The following is a 21522-nucleotide window of genomic DNA, read 5'->3' on the forward strand; positions in this document are numbered from 1 at the left end:
CTGGTTTATGTGCACTGAACATCTGTTCTGTTACAGGTTTAAACCAGTTTCTGATCATTTAAACCAGTTTATATGTAATGTCTGTCCCTAGCCTAATCACTTTTGAAATTGCAGGCCTTTGTGTGTGAGACTATCCTTAAGTAGGGGAACTTGTGATACATTGGTTTCCAGTACCCTACTGCTTCATATCGGACCCTTTGTAACCAAAAACTGGATCAGTTTTCTGTAATATTTTGGCCCTTGCATAATTACAGTGAGGCAAGGACTCAATTCTCAGCTCTAAACTCTGCTTCTAACCATTGCACTTGTACAGAGATTGGTCTGGAATGTGGAAATTGCTGTTTGATCCTAGCCTGAAGTGTAAATGTGTGAATTGAGTGGTTACCTTATTTGCTCAAATCCAAGATGAGGCATTTTTCTTTAATCGGTGGGGTGGGGGTGGGGAGAGGTGTCATCTTGGATTTGAGTGCTGGCATGAGGCAGGCGGCTGCTCCGTTCCAGCTTGGCTCCAGGCTCAGGGCTGAAGCCAGAGCTGAGCTGCTGCCTGCCTTGAGCTGGAATGGCTTGTTTGGCAGGGGAGAGGGCATGCAACCAGGGGAGCACAGAGGAATTCACAGGGAAGAGGTGGGGGTTGAGAACCTGTAGCCTTCCCCCCACCTTCTTCCCCCCATGCTACCCCTGTAACCTGACCTCTGCCTCCTGAAGTTGTTGTCCACCTCCATCTCTCCTCTCCCTCCAGTTGCCCCCCGGCCCTTACCTTCTGCTCCAGCTTCTGTCTCTCTAGCTCTGACCTGACCAGGCTGGGATCTGCTAATGATTTTCCCTGGCCAGGCTGGGCTGGGGCTTGGCAGGGATGCCACTGCTGCTGATTGCCCTGAAGGAGCAGAGCTGTAGCAGAAGATAAGGACGGGGTGGACAAGGGGTGGGAGGACAGGTGGGTGGGGAGGGGGATAGGAGAGCAGGCTGCAGGGAACCGGGAGGCAGGGAATGGGGGGGACAAGCACGGGGGGGCATGTGGCAGGGGGCACATGGTGGGGGCAGGCAGCGGAGGTGGGGGGACAGGAACAAGGGTACAAGGGGCAGGAAAGCAGGAGGTGTAGGGGTTTAGCCCCTTGCCACTTTATCTGATGTAACAAAGGCAGGGATGAATTTAAGAAGACGTTTGACTAATTAAATTCTTACATGGAATATTATAACAAATTTATAATTTTCCATGTAAAGAATCTTATTGGGGGTAGTCTTAAACTCAGAATCATTTTGGATATGGGTGAATACAGTAATACTCTAGTGCAGTCGTTCTCAGAAGAGGATTTCACCAGTAATGCTAGCAATGGGGGCTGGGAGAGATGAAAGACTTAAGATTTTTGGTTGTATCGGGTTGGTGCATTTTTTTTTAATAAAAAGTCTATAGCTGGGGATTAAATGAACTCCTAGCAACAGTAGTATTCTGGTGTCAAGACTAGCATTAAAATATTAGAATAAAGAATCCTGACCAACAAGTGTAATGGAACATCTTGTAGCATTTTTACCTTGAGCTCTTATTCATCAGTTCTTTTTAATCATTCATAGGTTCTTTTTTTTACTACCTCAGACAAGACTAAGTAAATAAGGGTAGTCCATTCCCTGGAGCTGTAGAATAGATTTTGTGGTTTTATAGTTTTTCATTCCAGGCAATATTAAATTCCTATTCTTATTAGAGAACACGCATACATTTCAGTTGTAACTGTGATGGCCCTTATTTGTGCTCCTGTTGCACACAAACATTCATGTTACTTTAAGACGTTGCACTTGACAGTACTTAGATGTGACCTAATGAAATTTCTTCAGTGTCATATTAGTTCCATTTGGCATGCGTTAGGATCAGTGTGGGGGTGGTGCCTTTATACAAGAGTGCAAAGAACTTGGGGTCAAATGTTGTAAGAGTATGTAGGCACCTGCAGCTGCAGGTAGGAATCCAATGAGGCTTTTGAAATCAACAGGAGTTCTAGTTACTGGTGCAAATCTCACCAGACACCTGAACACTTTTGAACATCTAACTGGGGGAAACTAACATCCCCACAAACAAGGCTTGTATAGACCAGACCAGACCAGACCAGACAGGAAGACTTCACAGCAGGACTTCATGTTTCCCTGTGTCCTGGTATACTACAAGACACTTCCAGAGCACTTTTCATCCATGGATCTCTGAGTCTGACACAAAGTGAGTGAAGCTACACACCACCTTGTGAGCTGGGGAAGTATTACTGCTCCTGCTTTACACATATGCAGACTAAACTGTAGAGTAATTTCAGCCTTGTCTAACATAGACTTGCCACTGGTTTAACTAAATGAATATTTTGAAACAGATCTGGTTAAACCACTTTGTTCATAGAAGCTAATTTGAGTTGCTTCCATGCCAGTTTAAGGTAAATTAATATCAGTATATACAATGGGACATGGATCACTTCCAACTGGTTCCCCTGCAGTTACCCTTAGACTTTCTAGCATGTGGCATCTCTTTTATTGTCCAGACTGGGAGAGAATGTTGTATTCGGAACAGTGCTGGAGTAATGACCCTGGAAACTAGCATCCTTTCTAAACAATGCAGACTTGCTAGGAGTAGCAGCTGTAGGACAACTGCTTGTGCCACAGGTCGCATGTGTAGGGGCCAGAGATGGGTTAAGGCTCAAGGCCCATTCAACCCCTAAAGATCCCCTAACCAAGATACTTTGTGTTTTTAGGTAAAGCAGTTGAAGTTACCTACCCTTCCCACGTAAACCCCCCATGGATACCAGCCACTGTCTGTCCCCATTGGCCTGGTAAGAGTTAAACTGGCCATTAAAGGCTCCAGCCAGAACCTCATTCCTACGCGTAGTTAAGCCCTTAATTCCCCAACATGCCTTCTTTTCCTAAGGGAATGAACTGCAGCTCTTGATAGCCTTGCTTTGTTCACTGCAGTTGAATCCACATGCGGAGCCTGGACTGCAGTAAGAAGGGCGGGGTGCTGCCCTGATGTTTCTATTATCTCAATGAAACACGCCACAATGGATGGAAAGGAGCAGGAAGCAGATGAGGAAGATGGACAGTAGCAATTCCCATGCTGTTAGAGGGGCACTTTGGCTTGGTGTCTCCCTACCACAGGCAGCTGGGAGTACTCCTCTCCTGGCGCTTTTGGCTCAAATGCGACCCTCAAACTCGGATGCACCTCTGCCTTACAGTACATGCTGTATCACTATCATTAACTTGCCGGACCTGCCAGTGACTACTGATGTGTATCACTGGGTGCAGAAGATGAATAACCTCCATTAAGTGATGGCTAGTTCCCAGAGCTATATATCAATGGCTGTATTTAATGCATTTCTGAAGGGCTGGCAGGCTTAGACAGTTGGGACCAGTCTTCTCATTTTTTATACAATTTGGCAAACATGTTCTTTGTCTCATTTCAATCTTCTCCCTCATTCTGTGGGTTTGGAGTTGGGGCACGGTGTGCCTGATTCTTATAATCATAGGGTCCCTGTAAGTAGATGACTTGCCCAGTTTCCTTATCAAGGCCAGTCACCTCTGAGTTCAGGTTTCCAGGCAGTTTATTTTTCATGGCTAACCTTGTCCTGACTGCAAGCAAAACAAGCTCTGCACTTCTTCCTCAGCACACCTGTCTCCTCTCTTCTCTCTCCCCTACACTCTGCTCCTACAGCTTTTAGCTCTCTCTGTAGCTTTACTCTCATTTACTGGTCATCAGGTGCAGTTTGTTCCCAACCTCCCAGCCATAACTGCAGACTACCTGCAGCTGGGTCTCAGCAGGCCAAGCAGCTAATCCCCAGAGTTTAAAAAAAAATCATGACTGGCTCATGAAAATCATAAGATTGGTTTAAATCCTGAAGCTTTGTGGTAGGGAAAGGATATGTTGAGCTTTTGCTTTATGGTCTGGTTTCTGAAACTTTAGAGTGGACTTAGTCACATTTTCAAACTATTCTCCATAGCTAGAGGGCTGAGCTGCTTTCTAATTCCAGTACTTCCAGTTTTAAGAAAAATGTCAAATGTTGTGAGAACTGCAGTCAAGTTTTACAGGAGTTGGCAGGACATTTATGGGGCTAGATTACACTCTTATAGCATATAAGGGATCTTTAAAGCATCTTTAGATATAACCCCTGCGACTACCTCTGCACAGAGGACCCTATTACAAGCTGGAAAAGGGACCTGCTGCTATGGCTTGCCAGAGGGGTCATATCCAAGGGTGTTGGATACGTAGCCTCAGAGCACTGTTTCTATGGCTGTTCTTTACTTTACAGCATCTGTAACTTAAGCAAGAGCATCCCAGAGGGAGCTCTGACAAGCATCAAGGGCTGGGCAGGCCTTTGCATAAGCCCCAGAGCTTAAGAAGCATGAAGGTGATTTGAGGACCACCACAATTTCTGCCCAAGTATTGATGTGGAGTAAAGTGAAAATCAGTTCCCTATGGATCATTTCTAGGAGAACCTGGGTGGTGGGTGGGAATCAGAGAAGGGAAAAGAAATTCTGACTAAGAAATAGAGACGGGATAGATGCTGCAGATAGGCCACCCACTCATGTCAGCCGAGGGGTTGCTGAAGAGGGAGATGTCTCCTTACTCCCCAAATACTGCACAACAGGTTTGTCATGCTGCTTGTGTCACTATTGGAAGGTGCTTGGATGTTGTGGTGATGATGCTGCATAAAAAACCCACAGAGAATAGTGTGGAACAGACTTTCCTTTCACAAGGATTTTAATGGTGCAGTATGAGGGGAAGAAGTTAATAGACTTCGCTTGGTTCAGCAGCAACATGGCAAGGGGCACTTGAGCTCCTCACCTGTCTGGAATCCTGTTTGTGGATCATAATAAAGCCAGTGTTTCCAGGGCTTTGGGATGGCAAGATGCTCAAGGAAGCTTTGATGGGTTTGCCTTTGGCCTAGGGCAACTGTGTAAGTAATTGCCAGTGAGATTTAGAGTGAGTGGTTTTACACAGTGGACTGTAACTAAACATACCTCGCTAAGAGTAGCAGAAGGAGCTGCACTGCTGTGTGGGGTCATGGCAGAGGGCAAACTGAGTTGCATGTGTTAAGGGGAGATGAGGTTGGTCACCACACAGCATTGTTGTGGAATGAAACGATGGGGGTGTTGGACTTGATGATCTACTTAGGTCCCTTCTGACCCCACATCTATGAAAGCTCTTTGCTAGAGCATGACTAATTGTTGTACTGCCAAGGTTCACTGTGGGTGAACCCTACACTAACACTGAGGATCATCTCACAGGGCTGCCCTCCATCTCAGCATCATACTTTGTGTCTGCACCAAAGGCTGTCCACAGTGCTTGAAAAGAGCCCTTCCAGGAATCAGGCACTAACTATGTACTTGCTTTGCTCTAATTTCAAACAGGTAAGGCAATTAATTACAAGCGAATAAGGACAGGAAGTGGGATGCAGAAGGCCTGGAAGTCAGGATCTGGTAGTTGTGGATTATTGCTGAAGGATTTAATTGCTGGAGGATTAATGTGCTTGCAGGTGAGTTTTGAAGTCTGTGGCAGAGGCAGGTGAGGAGGAGGCCTGAGCAGGGGCCCTGATGCTTTTCAGAAATTGTGGGGTCAGGCTGATCTGCTGCCAGGGGTCAAATCTTGGGGCTTTCAGTGTGGATGGTCAGTGATTTATAGGCTTGTGGGCAGCTTCAAGGGCAACCCAAAACAGTAGTGTAGATGTGGTGTCCATTACTTGTAAACTTTTCCTAAAACTTTTAAAATATTGTAACTAGGCTCAGCCACACTGGAAAGATGCAGGCACTACAGTGAATCTAAAGGTAATTTTCTCATTTGTGATGAATCTTGGTTAATACTCACAAGAGGGACTGTAGGGAGGGTACTGCTGGAGAAATGGAGGAAATTCCAAGGCTTTATTACTGACAGAAAGAAATACGATTTGAATGTCATATACTGCGGCAAGTACCATTTAGAAACTTGTGTAAAACAGAGAATTGGACCCAGTGCTGTGCTAATTGTGGAAAGTGGGAAAGAGAAGGCTAAGGACAACTTAATTTGGTGTTATTTCAAGGGCCTGCTTGATTCGGGTGTAAATGAGGAGCCTGTAACAACTCCTCCATGAAGCAAGAAAGACGTGCCATAGTACAGGATGGCACAGCTGTGCAGCCCCATTTTCCTGATGTGTCATTCTGAGACCGCCTGGAGAAGTGGCTAGGGGTAGGGGAAAGAGAAGTGTTATTCTGGCGGCAGCTCACCAGTCTGGGACACTCCCCTCCCTACAGATTACCTTCAAGAGCCATTTCCACACTCACTCTATGCAGGGCCCCAGATTGGAAGGGAGAACTTGGCCCTTCATTGTCAAACAACAGAAGTAAAATTTCACCTGTAGCATTTGCCATCCTGCACCTAAAGGATTCCTACAGCCCACAGCACAGGCCCAGGCTGCAGTGGGATAAGCGTTTATTTCTTGATGGCACCCAGTGTAGGTTGATGCAGTTTTTGTCTGTGCTTAACCGTGCATTACTGCCTCTGTCAGCTTCTCTTTTGTATTCTAACTTGGGTGTATAAATGCTCCCTGGAGCCCGATTGTATGAAATGCCAGGTGCCCTCAGCTCTCAGTGACGTTGGACAGAGCCAACAGCTCTCACCCTTTGTCCTTTCTAATCTGTCAGCACTTATTTAGTGTCTTTTGCCTAACAATCCCAGTGCACTTGACAAGCAGACTGGCAGACTCTCACAGAGGCACAGGTCATAACTGCATCATTGAAGCTGAGCTGGGGTCGCAGTACTGCCAAGTGATGTACACTGCAGCCCTCTCTGGGATGAAGCACAGCTGCTGTTCAACACAGTATTGCACACAGCAGTTCAGGACAGGAAATAGAGCATGCTCCCTCTCCCCCCAAGAAAACAGCAGGAGGAATGCAGGTGGGACCACCATTACCTGCATAGAATTTAGCTGGGACACCTGTACCTTTCTCTAAAGCTGTCACTACACAGTTACTTCCATATAAACCAGCTGGGTGGATGTCCTTTTGGCCGAACGTACAGCAGATGTAACAGGCTGTCTTTGCACTCCTTGTTCATTACCTGCTTGCGCAGTCAGTGCCTTGTGGCATTTTTGGAAGTGTCATGTTTGACTGCAGTATGGGAGGCTTCCATGTTGCTTCTGTTCAGACCAGGAAAAAGGGAACTCATATTTTACTTTTTGGCTGCTAAAATAACTAGCTGCTAAAATAAATGTTAAATATGAATGCAGCAGCAAGAGAACTCAGCTAGCGTTGTTCTTTTTAAAGGAAGTACATTGGCAATCAGCTATTTAAGTTTTTCTTTTAACTAATGATTTGGCATTCACAGAAGCAGGGGTTTTAAAGATGGCAAGATGATTTTCCTGCAGAGGATTTTTTTTTTTCTTGCTTAAGTAGTACTGGAAATGATCAGAAATTCTTTATCTCCTTCCTGCATTTTGGCTTTGCGCACATAAGCGCACAAGCTTGGAATCAACAGAATTTGTCACCGGTTGCTGGCAGGCTGTACATATACAGTTTTTGTGTCTCAGGAGACAGATGGGTGGGATTTTCAAAAGCACTCAGCATTGATCTAATGTTGTTCCCATGGCAAAATTCCCATTGACTTCCTTGGGAGTATTGCTGCACAAAGGCTGAATGCTTTTGAAAATCCCACCTGTTTTAGATACACCCTCATGGACTCAGTCTGCAAACCCAGCATGGTGGGAAGCTTCCCTTGATTCCATGGGAAGTACCATGTCTAGGTGGATTGTGGGACCAGGTTTGGGAGGAAAATGGTCTGAGGATGAAGATAGCATCTTGGGGTTTGGGAAGCCAGAGTGGGAATCCCTGCTCCACCACATGTAAACTTTGCTGCCTTAAGGTGGGGGTTTATTACATTGCTTGACCTTACAGGATTGTGGTGAGGATGAGGACGTCAGATTGCACGGTGCTTGGACACTATGTGAAAAGAGCTTCTTTGTCAAAAAGCTTTAGCAGAAAACAGCTAAGCTTTGCAATCTGTCAACTTGGGGGAAAAAAACAACTTAGAACTACTCCTTTGGAGTAAGCCCCAAGAAAACATGTGGCAACTCAAAGAGAACATTCCTGCAGCTGCAGGACCTCTGCTCTCTGTGCTCTGCCAGGCCGTGGCACTGAAGCACCAACCAATTTCATTCATTTACTGATGAACACAGTTGTCAGGCAGCCAAAGCCACCTGCACTGGGTCAAGTTTTGGCCAAAATAAGAAGTGAAAGAAAAATTGCGGAGATGGCAAGATACTTCATTTTGGCATTTCTAAGTCAAAATACGTTAGTGCCACCCCCCCACAACTAAGTTCACAAGATGTTTTTGGAGTCATTTAGCAGAGACAGAGATGGGGCCACCTGCTCTTTGTTGAAGTGGCAAGGGTACTTGTGCAATTTCAATCCCCTCTCTGCCTGATTCAGAGCAGAGACTTAAACAGGCCCTCTGTATCCCAAGAGAGTTTCTTCTACAGGATATTAGAAGGCATCAAACATGCTTCTCCCTCCTTCCTTTGTTTCTGGTCATGCTGCTGTTTAAAGATAGGGTGACCATAAGGAAATCTGGAACAACCAGGACATCTGGGACACTGGCACCCCTCCCCCGCAAGTCAGCAACACTGCTAGGGTTACCATATTTCTAGTTTGAAAAAAGAGGACACCTGTCAGGGATGGGGGGTGGGGTTACCATATATTCATTTCCAAAAAAGAGCACCCCTATTATGTGGGTGGGGGAAAGGATATGACTGGTGGGGGGGCAGTGATATGACAGTGTCCTGCCCTTGCCCATTCTATGCCCCTCGGTCCCAAGCCACAGCCTCCCCACCACCTCCCCTAGCCCTGCTGTTGTCCCTCACTCACGACCCACAGACCTCAGCCCTGCCAGTGCCCCTCACTCCCAAACTGTAGTACCCTGCTTCCCCCAACCCTGCCGAAGGGGCCCCAGCTGCCTCCAGCCTGATCAGGCCAGTGTGCAGTGCTTGAGTCCAGCCCCAGTGTGGGCTGGAGGGACCAGGAGGGGAGGCTTGTGAAACCCTTCATCTTGGGCTGGTGCTGCTGTGCCACACTAGGAGGCCTGGCCATGGCCCACCTCTCCCCTATAGCACCTCCTAGCTGCTGTGTCCCTGCAAGCACAGGCAATGGCCCCTGTGCTGCCAAGATGGCCATGGCCCTGAAAAGGTCCCCACTGCCCCCTTCTCCCACTGGAGGGGGCAGGCAATGCCCCCCTGAGCTCCTCTGCCCTGTCCCAATCCTAGCCCCAGCCCCCCAACCCAGACTTACCAGCCTGCAGCTCTCTGCTTACAATTGCCGCACCCTCTGTTCCCACCAGTGGAGCAAAACAAAATCCTGGACATTTGAAAAACCCACCCAGATGGAGATAGGAGAACATGTCTGGGAAGACTTAGATGTATGATAACTCTAGACATTGCTGCAAGTAGTGGCAGGGGCACGGGCACAGTCCAGCAAGGAAGCGGACCTGTATATTGGCACTGGATTTATGACTCAGGTACCTTATTCTGAACTGACTCAAGCCATCAGACCAACCACAACCTTTCTTTTTGATAACAGGAAAAAATTATTGATACAGTGATAGCAGATAAAAATAGTGCAAACAATTCTACATATACCACTCCCAAGGTTCACAGAGTCAAGGTATGTCTGGCCAGTACTTGGGCTTCGCTCTGAGGTTCTTGCTCTGAATGTCAGATGCCTGCAGCCTCGAGATCAAAGACTGAGTCCCAGCCCCCCCTGCCCTCCAGTGGAGTGGGTGAGATGGTCTGGTGGTGTGCCCTCTGTCTCGGGTGGCCTCAGTTTCTGCTCTTGGGGACCCTTTGCTACTGTGAAATCCCTCCTCTTGTACCTTCTTCCTCCTGTGATAACTCTTCATCTTTGTGTATTGTTGGTTTGTTTCCCTGTGGTTATCATGCTGTCCATATGCTGACAGGACAGAACATTACTTTGTTTCACAAACACATTACATGCACACATCCTAATTTGGTTGTTCCAGTGTCTTCCTGACTTGGTTTGTTGTTCAGAGCCAAAAATCCCAGGGTCTGTGCAATGTGACCTGGCACTAATGCTGCACAGCTCCTTATATCTGTTATGTAACAGTGTGGTACATGACTTCAATTTCCCAGCCTGTGTCTGCTTGCTACCTGCCTGTCAGACGCAGTGGGCCTTGAAGGAAACTTTGTCACAAACAGACTTTTAGGAGTCAATTAACTCTTGTCTTTGCCCTGGACCATTATTCTAATCCAATCTCTACTTTATTTTCAAACCAATTCCCAAAAGCAAACCTCTAAATACCATTTTCTAGTCATCACTGTCTGGTTGCTCTTGCCTCCCTGTGCTCTGTGCCTCATTTTAATTTTCCCCAACCATCTGGGACTGGCTTTCAAAATCTGGACTGTCCCAGGCAAATGGGGATGTATGGTCACTCTATTTAAAGGTGTCTTCAAACTTTGTCAAAAAACCCTGTCTGATTCTGTAGCTGGTGGTAGGAATTTTCTCAGTGGTTTTCTAAAAAACATATGTGACTTTGGATGAAAAATATTTAATTCAACACTTGGGAAATGTTGAGGAAAGGATAGGAGCAATTTGAATTGGTTCTGCTTGGCAGTCTTGACACTGAATAGTGGTGGTTTGTGATAGAGAATAAGATGTGAAGAGGATATAGTCTCTTGACTTCAGTAGGACTGTTGTCATTAGATGGGGCAAGTCATGGTCCATGTGTGGAGGGTCAGAGGCAGAGGGACAGTCAAAGGGGAGTCAGTGATTGGATTGTTGGGGCATTATCTGCAGTAGGTTCTGACACTGCTGCGTACAAGATGGGAGGATAAAATGAGGTCACGAGATGTGGGCCCTATTGGGAAAATAGAAAAAAAATTGTCATGGACTGTGGATTTTACTCTGGGATTTCTTTGATAAAAGAAGTGGCAAAGTTAAGGTTCCAGGATATTTCTTTTTTCTCTTGAATAACTTAATTCTAGAACCATCCTTTGCTCAGAAAGTTCTTTTTTTGTCTGCAGGTTTCCTTATTTTAAGGAGAAAAAAGAATTTAAACTTTTAGAAGGTTTTTTGTGTTGTTTCTCCTTACCAGCCTTTAATATTCCCAGAGAAGAATTTTAGACAGGGTAAAAGAAAAGCCGGAGGATACTGTGTAGTTGCCCAACCCCTCTGCATCCCTGTTCATTGTAAAAATTAATAGGAATGAATGGGCACATGGATGAGAGAGTGGGGGCTTGTGTGTATGTATTCAGGCTGTGTGAGAGAACCATGGCCCAGGAGACTTGCTTGTGCAACTACATGGAGGCAAACCACAGCAGGAGCTAGAGAGCAAGTGTGAAAGGGTGAAGAGCATTGTCTCTGCAGACCTTAGAAGCCGCTTTCCACTGAAACTCTTGCTGGGATGTGCCTTGAGAGCTGTCTTTGCTCCTGCAGTTTTCTCTGGTCTTTCATGGGCCTGGGAAGGCTGCTCAGTTCCCAGCATCTCTGACAGTTCTTCAGGAATCCCAGCCCTGGCGCCTGTCTCCATGCCTGGAAAAGCTTCTGAACTCTACCAGATGCTTGAAAGGAGTTAACAAAGCAACAGGCTGTACAGGGACTGTAGAGACCAGACTGGTAAGACTTCCTTAAACCAACCAGTGTAGGTACAGCTCTTAGGGGCTCTCCATCCACCTCCTTTGCCCTGCTGATTTTGCTAAAAATATCTGAAAGTCTCTGGCTTCGTTGATCTCTTTGTGGAATCTGTGCATTGGGAATGCTGAAAACTGGCTCCTAAATCAGTATTTTGCCAAGTTTGGAATATATTTATTTATGACTCCAGGTTGCTTTGAAAAAACCCCTCACAATGGCAGTACATCTTGTGTGACAGTAGCACTGGAAAGAAGTAACAGCATTGGGCATTCAGCTAGTAAAAGGAGCGCATTGGATCACGGCCTAGCAACATAACACAGGACCAGTGATACAGTTGCCACCTAACCAGACAGTCAGAGAGCACATAGAGGCAGCCACAGCGCTAGCAGGTGTTTCTGTGAGTGAGCGGTGTGGGTGGTTCTGTACCTTCTGCCAGGGAGGGGATGATGGATGATAGTTGCAGGGCTTGCTTGTCTGAGAATGGGAGGGTGTACTGTCTAACTTGTCTGGCGAGATGGAGGTGCAGTAGGCATGTTCATATTTATCCAGACTGTGCTGAATGGACAATGCCAGGGCCAGTTCTGAAGGCAGCTTGCAAAATCCCACAGATCCTGAGTTTCATGGATATATTTGCATCGCTGGCCTAATACACCATGTGGGTCATAATGCCTCCTGTGCCAGAACCCTGTTGGCCTTGCTCAACCACAACTACATGCAAGCAAGTGGCCAACTGGTAGTGAAGATCTTGGCTTAGAGCTGTGCCAGAAATTGTTCCCTTTGCTTCCACACAGTATATAATACAATAATATGTAGTGTTATTATGTATTAATAATACATAGCAATAATAGTGTACAAAGGGCTGTCCACCTTCAGCACAGCCAGGAGTCACACACGGTGCCGGTGTGCAGCCCCCATTGTATGCTGAGGCAGCCATATGCTGTGAGGGTATCTCATCCCTTACTGTGCAGGCAGCACTGGCAGTGCAAACCCCCTGCCCCCTCCCCCATTCCTTGGGTCCAGCTTTGTGACAGTGGGAAAAGATGCTGTCAGGGCCCACAGACCACATGCATCCCATGGACTGCCAGTTGCACAGTCCTGGTATACTCCACACCTTTCTTAGCACTGCCGCATGGGAGGGTGGGGGGAAAAGCATGAGCACAATTGTCCAAGACCAAATTGTCAGGCATATTGTACAGCAGAGAGATGCCTGTTCTTCCTAGCCAAACCACCACTGGCTCCCCATACATCTTGGCTTTGTCTACACTGCACAGTGCAGAGCTGTATAAGGGTACCCACATTCATTCTAAACAAGCTGGCACTGGAAGCCCTAGGCTAATTTACCTTGCTAAGAAGCTCACTTGGCTACCTCTGCATGGCCCTGCACAAGCATTTCTGTAGTGAACATGCTGGCTTTAAACTTACCATGTGATTCTTTAACACAAGAGAGGGAGAAGCCAGGAAGGCTAATTTCCCCAGCTCGTATCTCCAAATGCCCCATATCTCTTTCAGCTGCTTTGCTTGGCCTGCATGCATGGGTTCTGTTTCATGTGTTCTGCTCCACTGTGCAAGACTGGAGCAGAGCAACAATCTTATCCTCATATTGTTTTCAGTAGGAAAAAGTTAATGCTCATTTTTAACTTTGTGTTGTAGGCGTCTGCCACGGTTGATGGTAGGGGATTGGGTCTGCAAGGCTGCTTCATGTTCCATTATGTTACTTACTCGGAGTACCTCAGGGCAAAATACATGGAGTGATTGTGGGTGCCTACAGATGTTTAGGGGCCATGCTCTAACTTCCCCCCCCCCACCCACAAGATGTTTACCTGTTGGGTGGGGGGGAGGTTGAGCTCTGCACCCCCCTCGCCCCAGTCCGGGGGGCTGTCAGCAGGGGAGGGAGAGGAAGCAGCAACTGGGCTTTGCCTGGCCAGAGCTGGAGGGGGTAGAACAAAAGACCCCTTGCCTCATGCCCCCCATCCCCCAGTTACCCTGGCTGGGGTACTGGGGGATCTGGGCTAGGCCCAGGGGAGAGGGAGCTCCATTCCACCCTGGTTCCCCACCCCCAACCTCGTAGCTCCCACCACAGCAAAGCTGAGTTGGCAGCTGCTGCTGTCAACAAGCCTGGGTGAGGGGTAGGGGAAAGGAGCCCCTCTTTGCCTTATGGGCCCAGCCCAGATCCCCCTATACACCAGCCAGGGTAGCTGTGGGGGGCTGCACAATGAGTGAGCTCCATTCCACCTCTTATCTCCATCCAGCTCTGGCCAGGCAAAACCCACCTGGAAGCTCTGTGCTGCTTCCTCTCCTTTCCTTCCCTGCTGACAGCCCCACAAAGGTGCAAAAACATAACCCTCAAGGGAGCACAAGTTCTTTAAGGTGCTCTGCTTTATAGCGCTTTCAGCTAATAGCTGATTTGACAAGGGTTCATTTTTTTGCACAACTGGCCATTTTAAAAGTGCTCTGCAGCTGTGTGTATGTGTTACATCATGGCTGTAGAGTGCTTTTGGGGACCCAGTTGCACAAAAAAATGAGCCCTTGTCAAATTGCTGAAATGGATAAAAAATGCAATGTATATGCAGTCATTGCTCTTTTAACCCCTGCCCCCCTTTCAGCCTCCCCCCCACCCCCAAGTGAATAGTAGCTTATATTTCTTGAGCCCAAGACTTCTTGTGCATGGAGATGTTATGACACTGGAAAAGGTAGTGTTTTAATTATAAGAAAGCCGGTCTACCCACATGTTGGGGACAGTGTACTATGTCAAAAGAAGTAGAACTGCTCTCCTAGAGATAGGAAGCTAGTCAGGAAGATGTTAAACTAATAACAAAAGGGGAGAGTAAGAAAGAAACAAATGAGCATTCATTTATAACCAAAGCAAGATGTTGAGAACAAAATTAATCAGGGCATCAAGGGACATGAAGAGAAAAAATTCTTTAATTGCCTACACATCAATGCTAGGATCCCAACTCTTAAACAAGAAGAAATGGAATTGCTCATTTATGAGTATAAATTTAAGCTCATTGGTATTATTGAAACCTGGTGTGAAGATCTGCATGATTGGACTGTTAGGAAGGATTGAGTGGGTAAATGGAGAGGGAGGGGGAGTGATATTATGTCAGAAATAGCAGCACCTACTTCCGAGGCACTGACAACTCAAAAGCAAATTATCTTGGATGCTTAGGGACCGATGTCCTAGCAGATAGTGCACAATATGGGGTACTAGTTGATAATAACTACAGGCCACTAAGTCGTACTAGAGAGCAAACTGACCAGTTCCATAAGCACATATTTATAAAGTGGAGGAAGTGAAAGCTCTGTTTAACATAGAAGACAGCAATCTGATGGTGCATGCTGGAAGTCTCATGCTGCTGGTCCGAAAACATTGCATGGATTTCTAAAATGGAAAGCAAACAGGGACAGCGAACAGCAGTTTACAAACAGTTCACAGGTCAGTTTGCCACCCCTTTTTTTGAAGGGGAGCTTTTAAAGCAAGTTCTGTCTTTAATTTCTAAGAGTAACTGACCTACATATATTTAGTGTAAGTAGCTAAAACTCAGCAGTTAGACCGATACTTAAGCCACTGGTTTAACTAGAGTCCAGGTCAAAGGGGTGGGGGGGAGTTGACTAGGCAGTTTGCCCAGAAACTCTCACTTTTCTTCACTGTAAGCTTGGTGAGAGGATGTAGGATAGGAGGGAAAAGAGAACCTTTCAGGACCAAGGAGCAGTGAACAGGTCAGCTTACAGAAGAGTTTGCTAGGGAAGTTCTGCTTGATAAGAAGAGAGAAGCAGTGGATTAAGACCCAGAAAAATGGCTGGAGGGTGTCACAATGCCAGAGCCACAGCCATTGTCAGCTCATCCTCTGCTTGTACCTGTGAGGTGTCTGTTCATGCAGGACTGCTCCCACCAAGGTCCTGGCTTGGTGCTGTGGAGACTGCAGGGGGTTGAACTACATGACTTCCTGAGGTCCCTTTCAACCCTAATTTCCTGTGCTTCTCTGAAAACATTGTAGACAACAGTTTTCCAATTCAAAAAAGTTTACATCAAACCCAGGGAAATGACAGATAAAAAAATCGATCACAAAACTGAAACCGAATGGTTGCTTTGATTCCATTCATTTCCTTTGCAAAAAGAATAAAGTTCAAACCATTAATGTACACGTATAGTATAATTAATATGTACATTTAAAATATGAACATATTTAAAAACTTGATGATTGAGAAGTGGCCCATTTCATAATTCTGAATATTCTTATGAGACGTATCAGCAGGAAAAATAGTTTGAACAGAAATATGTAAAAGGTGATGGGGAACTGTGCTAAAATATTAATGCCCCCAAAGCCATGATAAGGCTACACTGGCTAAAAAGAAATAAACCCCAACTTAGAGCAGAATAAAGAATGGCAGTAAAAAAAATAAAAATCATGCATATATGACAATGCAAAAAAGCAGAAGTTGATAGCAGTGAATATAATTGAAAGCCGAAAATAGTGGAAAGATGGTAGGGGAAGAAAAAAGCCATTAAAATTAAGAATGATAAAGAGATTTGTTTTCAAATAATTCTAGGAACAAAAGGAATTCTTCAACAACAGCCTTTATCCATTACTAGTTGGAAATGACAGAACTGTCAATAGAAAAGAAAAGGAAGAAGCATTCAATAAGTGTATTGTATTTGGAGAATAAGCTAGATGATGTACACTGAACATGGTATGAAGTGATTTCCATTTCAAAAGTAGCTAAAGATGTTACTAAAAGTACTTAAAGCAGCTAATAAAAGTAGTCATCTTTACATTAACAGGTCTGGGTAGCTTGTATCCAAGAGTTTTAAAAGAACTGGCTTAGGGCCATTATGTTGATTTTTTTTTTTTTCCAGTAAGTCTTAGAACAGAGAGGAAGTCACAGAGGAGTGGAAGGAAAGCTAATGTGCCAATGTTTACAAAGGGAAAGTAGGAAATTGTAACCTGTCTGCCTGACATTAGTCCAAGGCAATATGATGCAACTGTTAAGGACCTCTGTTACAAAAGCAATAAATACAAGGTGGTTATTAATGCCAGTCAGCATGGTTATATACAGAAAGCCTTGTCAAACTAATCTGATATATTTTATACTACTACTAGGGTGTGGATAAAGGTAATAGTGTTGATGTAATAGTCTTAGATTTCCATGATGTGTTTGACTTGGTGTCATATGACTTTTGATCGAGAAACTAGAACAATAGAAACTCATTGTGGTTCACATTAAATGGATTTTAAAAATGGCTAATCGATAGGTTTTGCAGTATAATTGTAAATCAGATACATCATTGTGTTGCTTCTAGTGAGATCTTGCAGTGATAAGTTCATAGCCTGAAACTATTAAGCATGTTTTATCAGTGACCTGGAAGAAGACATAAAATCATTACTGATAAAATTTGTAGAGGGTAAATAAAAAGAATCCAGGTCACTTGAAAAGTCACCTGAGTCTCTTGGTAAGCTGTGTTCAGACAATATGCCTTTCCCAATGTTATGCCTACCATCTCAAAATAAAGAATGTAGGATGTGCTTAACAAGAGCGAGGACTGTATTCTTCAAAGAAGGGCTCTGAAAGACTCGAAGGTCATGTTGGACAATCAGCTGAACCTGAGATCCCAATGGGTCAAACACAGTCCTTGGATGCGTAAATGGGAATATAGAGTAGGACTGTTGAGATACTGGTCCCAAATACAGTAATAATGTTATGATTACTGTTGGAGTACTGTGTCCAGTTCTGGTGTCTACAATTTAAGGAGGAGGATGAAAAAAGAGTCATATGAATGAATGATTAAAAGATTGGAAAAAGTACCTTAAAATGAGCCTCAAACTGCTCAATCTATTTGGCTTATCGAAAAGAAAGTTGTAGGAGGGGGATAACTTGATCAGTATTTAAATATTTATAATAGATAGTGCTTCAGTCTAGTAGAGCTCTGGAGTGCAAATCTGTGCAGCTTCAGCTTAGGAAATAAGGTGTGCATTTTTGACTAGGAGCATAACAGTCATAGGTTGCGGTGGATTTTCCATTGCTAGGAATGTTTAAGATGGCATGTTTTTTGTAGTTCAAACAAAAATTAATGAGAAAAAATCCATGGCCAGTGTTAGATGGTGGGGTGAGGAGACCCTAAAAGATCCCAAAAGTCCCTTTTGGTTTTATAATCTATGAAATAGCAGCAGGGAGAGAAGAGTGGATATCCTTCAGAGATTAAGTGGAGAGAAACTAAGACTACATTTTCTGGGAGGAGGAGGAGATAACAGAATAGTAGGGTACAGCAACCACTGCTCCTCTCCCATTGCATCCTTTATAGTTTTCTAGCGAACATCACTGCATTTTGGGCTTTAAAAAGGCTTTGTCACCCCTTCTTGTATAATGGCAACTCCAGTCCCTTTACAAGATGAAGGAAGGTGCTCATTACCATTCATGACACAGCACTCCCTATCGTGGCTGTGTGTGTTAAAAGCTCCAATGAAGCAACCATGCTGTGTGGTTGGGGAGCAATATCCCATAATACGAACTAGCCACTTTAGATGATTCAGGTTGTAGTTGACTTAAACCTATTTGCTGGGCATATACTTATTTTAGAGCAGTTGGGGTAACCTTTTTGGTAGACATGCCACAAACTAGCCCCACATTCCCACTGAGTGCCACTCCAGTCCCCTTGGTCTGTCCAATCTGCTGCTTTGCTTTCTGTCCCTAGCCTGATCTCTTGTTCTGCTTTCTAAAAAAAAACAACAACCCATGTTTGGGAGGACTGGGGAGAGAGTGGGTAAATCATTGGATCTATAATAGATCTAAGATGGGTTGGGTAACAAAGGGTTCATTTTGTAGCAGAAGAGCTTCTTCTCTGCTCTCAGGTAATGGGGGACAGGAGGGAAGAATTAAATTGGACAAACTTGAAACTGAACTTTGCAAGTGGTACAGGTGAAAATATAGTTATCAGCAGTTGGAGACTAGTCATCTTCAGCTGGCAATTTAGTTGCTCTGTTCTGTTTCAGATGAGAAAAGTCAAGATGGGGGCAGGGGTCTGACTGCTTCTGGGTGCGTCTAAAATTTAGAATTTGGAATAAATCTTTATTGTTGATGCTTGTCCATTTGAACTTTAAGATGAGAGAACCAGGGACCAAGTGGGAAGTGCTTGGAGTGTAGGAGTGACCACAGACTAATTTGCAAAATCTCTTAATGGTCTTTCAACTCGTTCCATAGGGATGACTATGACTTTAGGCCCTGCTTTGAACATTACTGATGATGCCTGTGTTCCAGGAGGGAAATGTGTCCCATAGTCATGAGGCATGGACTGCTCCCTCCTGATCTGGGATGGAAGTGTGTTTCTTGAAAATGATGAAGCTTGCTGTCTCCCACCCTGTGCCTAGCTGGTGAATGTGGTGATGGGATCCAGGCTTTGTGGTGGTGAATGTCACTGCATGTTTGAGTTGTATTGCTATTTGGTATTCAGTTGAGTCGGGAAGGAAAGCTGTGGAGACTGTTGGATGGTATACCAGAGTGCTGTATCAATACCAAGATGGAGTGGAGTGCTGAGGACTCTCTCTGCCTGATTCCCATGCTATAAAGGTTTTGAGGGGGGTAGTGTCTGTTGTCACCTTCATGGTCACTTCCCAGTTTTTTTATATAAAACTCAGTTGCCGCACTGGGGAGGTCCGAAGTAGAAGGACAGCTGTCCCTGAATTGAAGGGAGAAAGCCCACAATCGAAACCAGTTCTGTTTGCAGTAGCGTAACTAAGGATGGGTAAGTGGGGCACAAGCTGGGCACTGACTTAGAGGAGGTGCCAGAATGGAGAAACATGAAGCAAGAGACAGAAATAAAGGCATAGAGAGAGACAGCAACATGACTGAGGTCACACAGTAGTGTGGTGGCTGTGCTAGGAAGATAATTGAAATCTCTGGACTTCAAGTCCAGTGTCCTATGAGAGAGAACACACTGCCACACATTCAGCACACAGCAAGCTCCCAGACCAGTGCAGTGAGGGCGGGGGAAGGAGAAGTTGCCATCCACCAGAGCGGGCTTTATAGAACTGAGCAGTGGTATAAATGAGGGGTTTATAAGGCCTATTCTGTGCTAGAAAAGTAAAGATAACAGTGTTGTCTGACTCCAAGCATTCAAAAAGATGTGAGGTTGGGGCCACCTGCAACATGACAGCTACTTCAAACTGATGGGGTTGTTTTAAGAAATGCAGCCTGGTTCCATTCTGGTTTCTGAGCCCTCGGGGTGCCCTGGGGTCACGTTTGCCAGCATTTCTCTGCAACCTTAGGAGCTAGAAACCCTTTTTAAAGTAGAGATTAACATTTTCATTCTGTGGCCTCATTTCACCAGTTGGAGCTTTAAGAAAAAAGTACAAGATACTGTCAGACTAATAATGCCATCATGCAGTTTAGCAGCACTGTAACAGCAAGTTACTTATCCGCACACCTTTCAGATAAGCTTCCCAAAGCCTCTCTCAGAGGTGGGGTCAGCATTGCCAGCCCAGCTTTCAAGATGGGGAATCCTCATGCTGAGGGTCAGAGGCTCCTTCTTGAGCTGCCAGAGTGCAGCTTTGTAATATTTCTTGCCAACCCATTATTCTGCATGAAGTGGGGACAAGAAGCCCCTAAAAAACTGAGGCACTTGTGCTGGCTGATTAGCTTCATTTTTCAGTATAATTGGTGGCACCTCAGGCTGCCTGGGAGAAGAAGATGTATAAATGGATAAGTCAGTACTGATGGGATGTGGCTCTTTTCTGACAGAAGAGAGTAGAGCTGTCTAATTTTTTTCCTTACCTTAGAAAATATTGGTGTGTCTGGTTGCGTACACCAGGGCTCTTAAGCAGAGAGCATTCTGCAGGCTATGTCTGCGCTTTCACTGTGCACTACTGTTTGGTGCTATAACTGATGTGCAGGATCTGCTGGAACTGCTCACGCTGGCCTGTTTTTTGTTTTGTTTTTTTTGTAATCACCTCCTTCAGCAGTCTCTCGGGTCAGTGTCACATACACTGCTGATAGCAGTGTCTCAGTCTCTCCATTTCCTGGCACATGGCAACAATTTGCGTATGTATGCTGCTGTTCTAGTGAAGGAGAAGCTCGGATGTCTAAAATAATCACAGATGAGACTGTCCTATTGTTTAGGCACCATACTTTTCATGTGCTGGGAAAACAAGTAACCTTCAGAATTAGCTAAGTAGCCCTAATGCAGACTCCTGCTGCTATTTTAAAGGCCATTTAGAGAAGAGTCCTCATTGTTTATGAGCAGATTTTCCAGCAATGAGAAAAAGCTATCGGATTGTCTCTAGTACCTGTGGTGTGGCAGGCCAGCTTACTTGAGCCCTGTTTTTCAGATGGAAATATTCTCCTAACACCTTTGCCACTTTTTGATAGGCAGCTTCACTTCAGCCTGTGATTAACTATGTGTTGCTTTTGTTCCAGTCAGCAATTATAATCCTTCCTGTTAAAATTTAAATGCATCAGGTCAGTGCTTCTTACATCAACAGCAGACTTGCTGTATTCAGTCTTTATTGAGACCACCAGGCTGTATTTTCCATTTTTAAGAATTGCTATCATTTCTTGGAACAATCTTTTCTGTCTCTGGACACAGACACACTTAACAGGTGGAATGGTTTAAGTGAAGTTTAAATCTGAAGTGGACAGACATACAAGTCTGTTAACCAGATTTAAAGCTGCTTGGAATGCTTCAGAAGTGTACCTGGAAAATTTAAATACTGTTTTAAACTAGTTCACTGTGAACAGGTTCTGTATTACGTGTGGACACCAAACATTTCATGAAAAGTATCGGGTTGGTCCTCCAAGCATCCCACAGTGCATCACTCTCCACCTCCACCCTCACCTCATTGCTGCAATTAGCCACCCTGGTGTGTGGCCAGGACTCTACTGCCCTCTTCTTTCTGCTTTTTG

This window comes from Crocodylus porosus, unplaced genomic scaffold (genome assembly GCF_001723895.1).
Source record: "Crocodylus porosus isolate Cpor-Errol unplaced genomic scaffold, CroPor_comp1, whole genome shotgun sequence".
Lineage (NCBI taxonomy): Eukaryota > Metazoa > Chordata > Crocodylia > Crocodylidae > Crocodylus > Crocodylus porosus.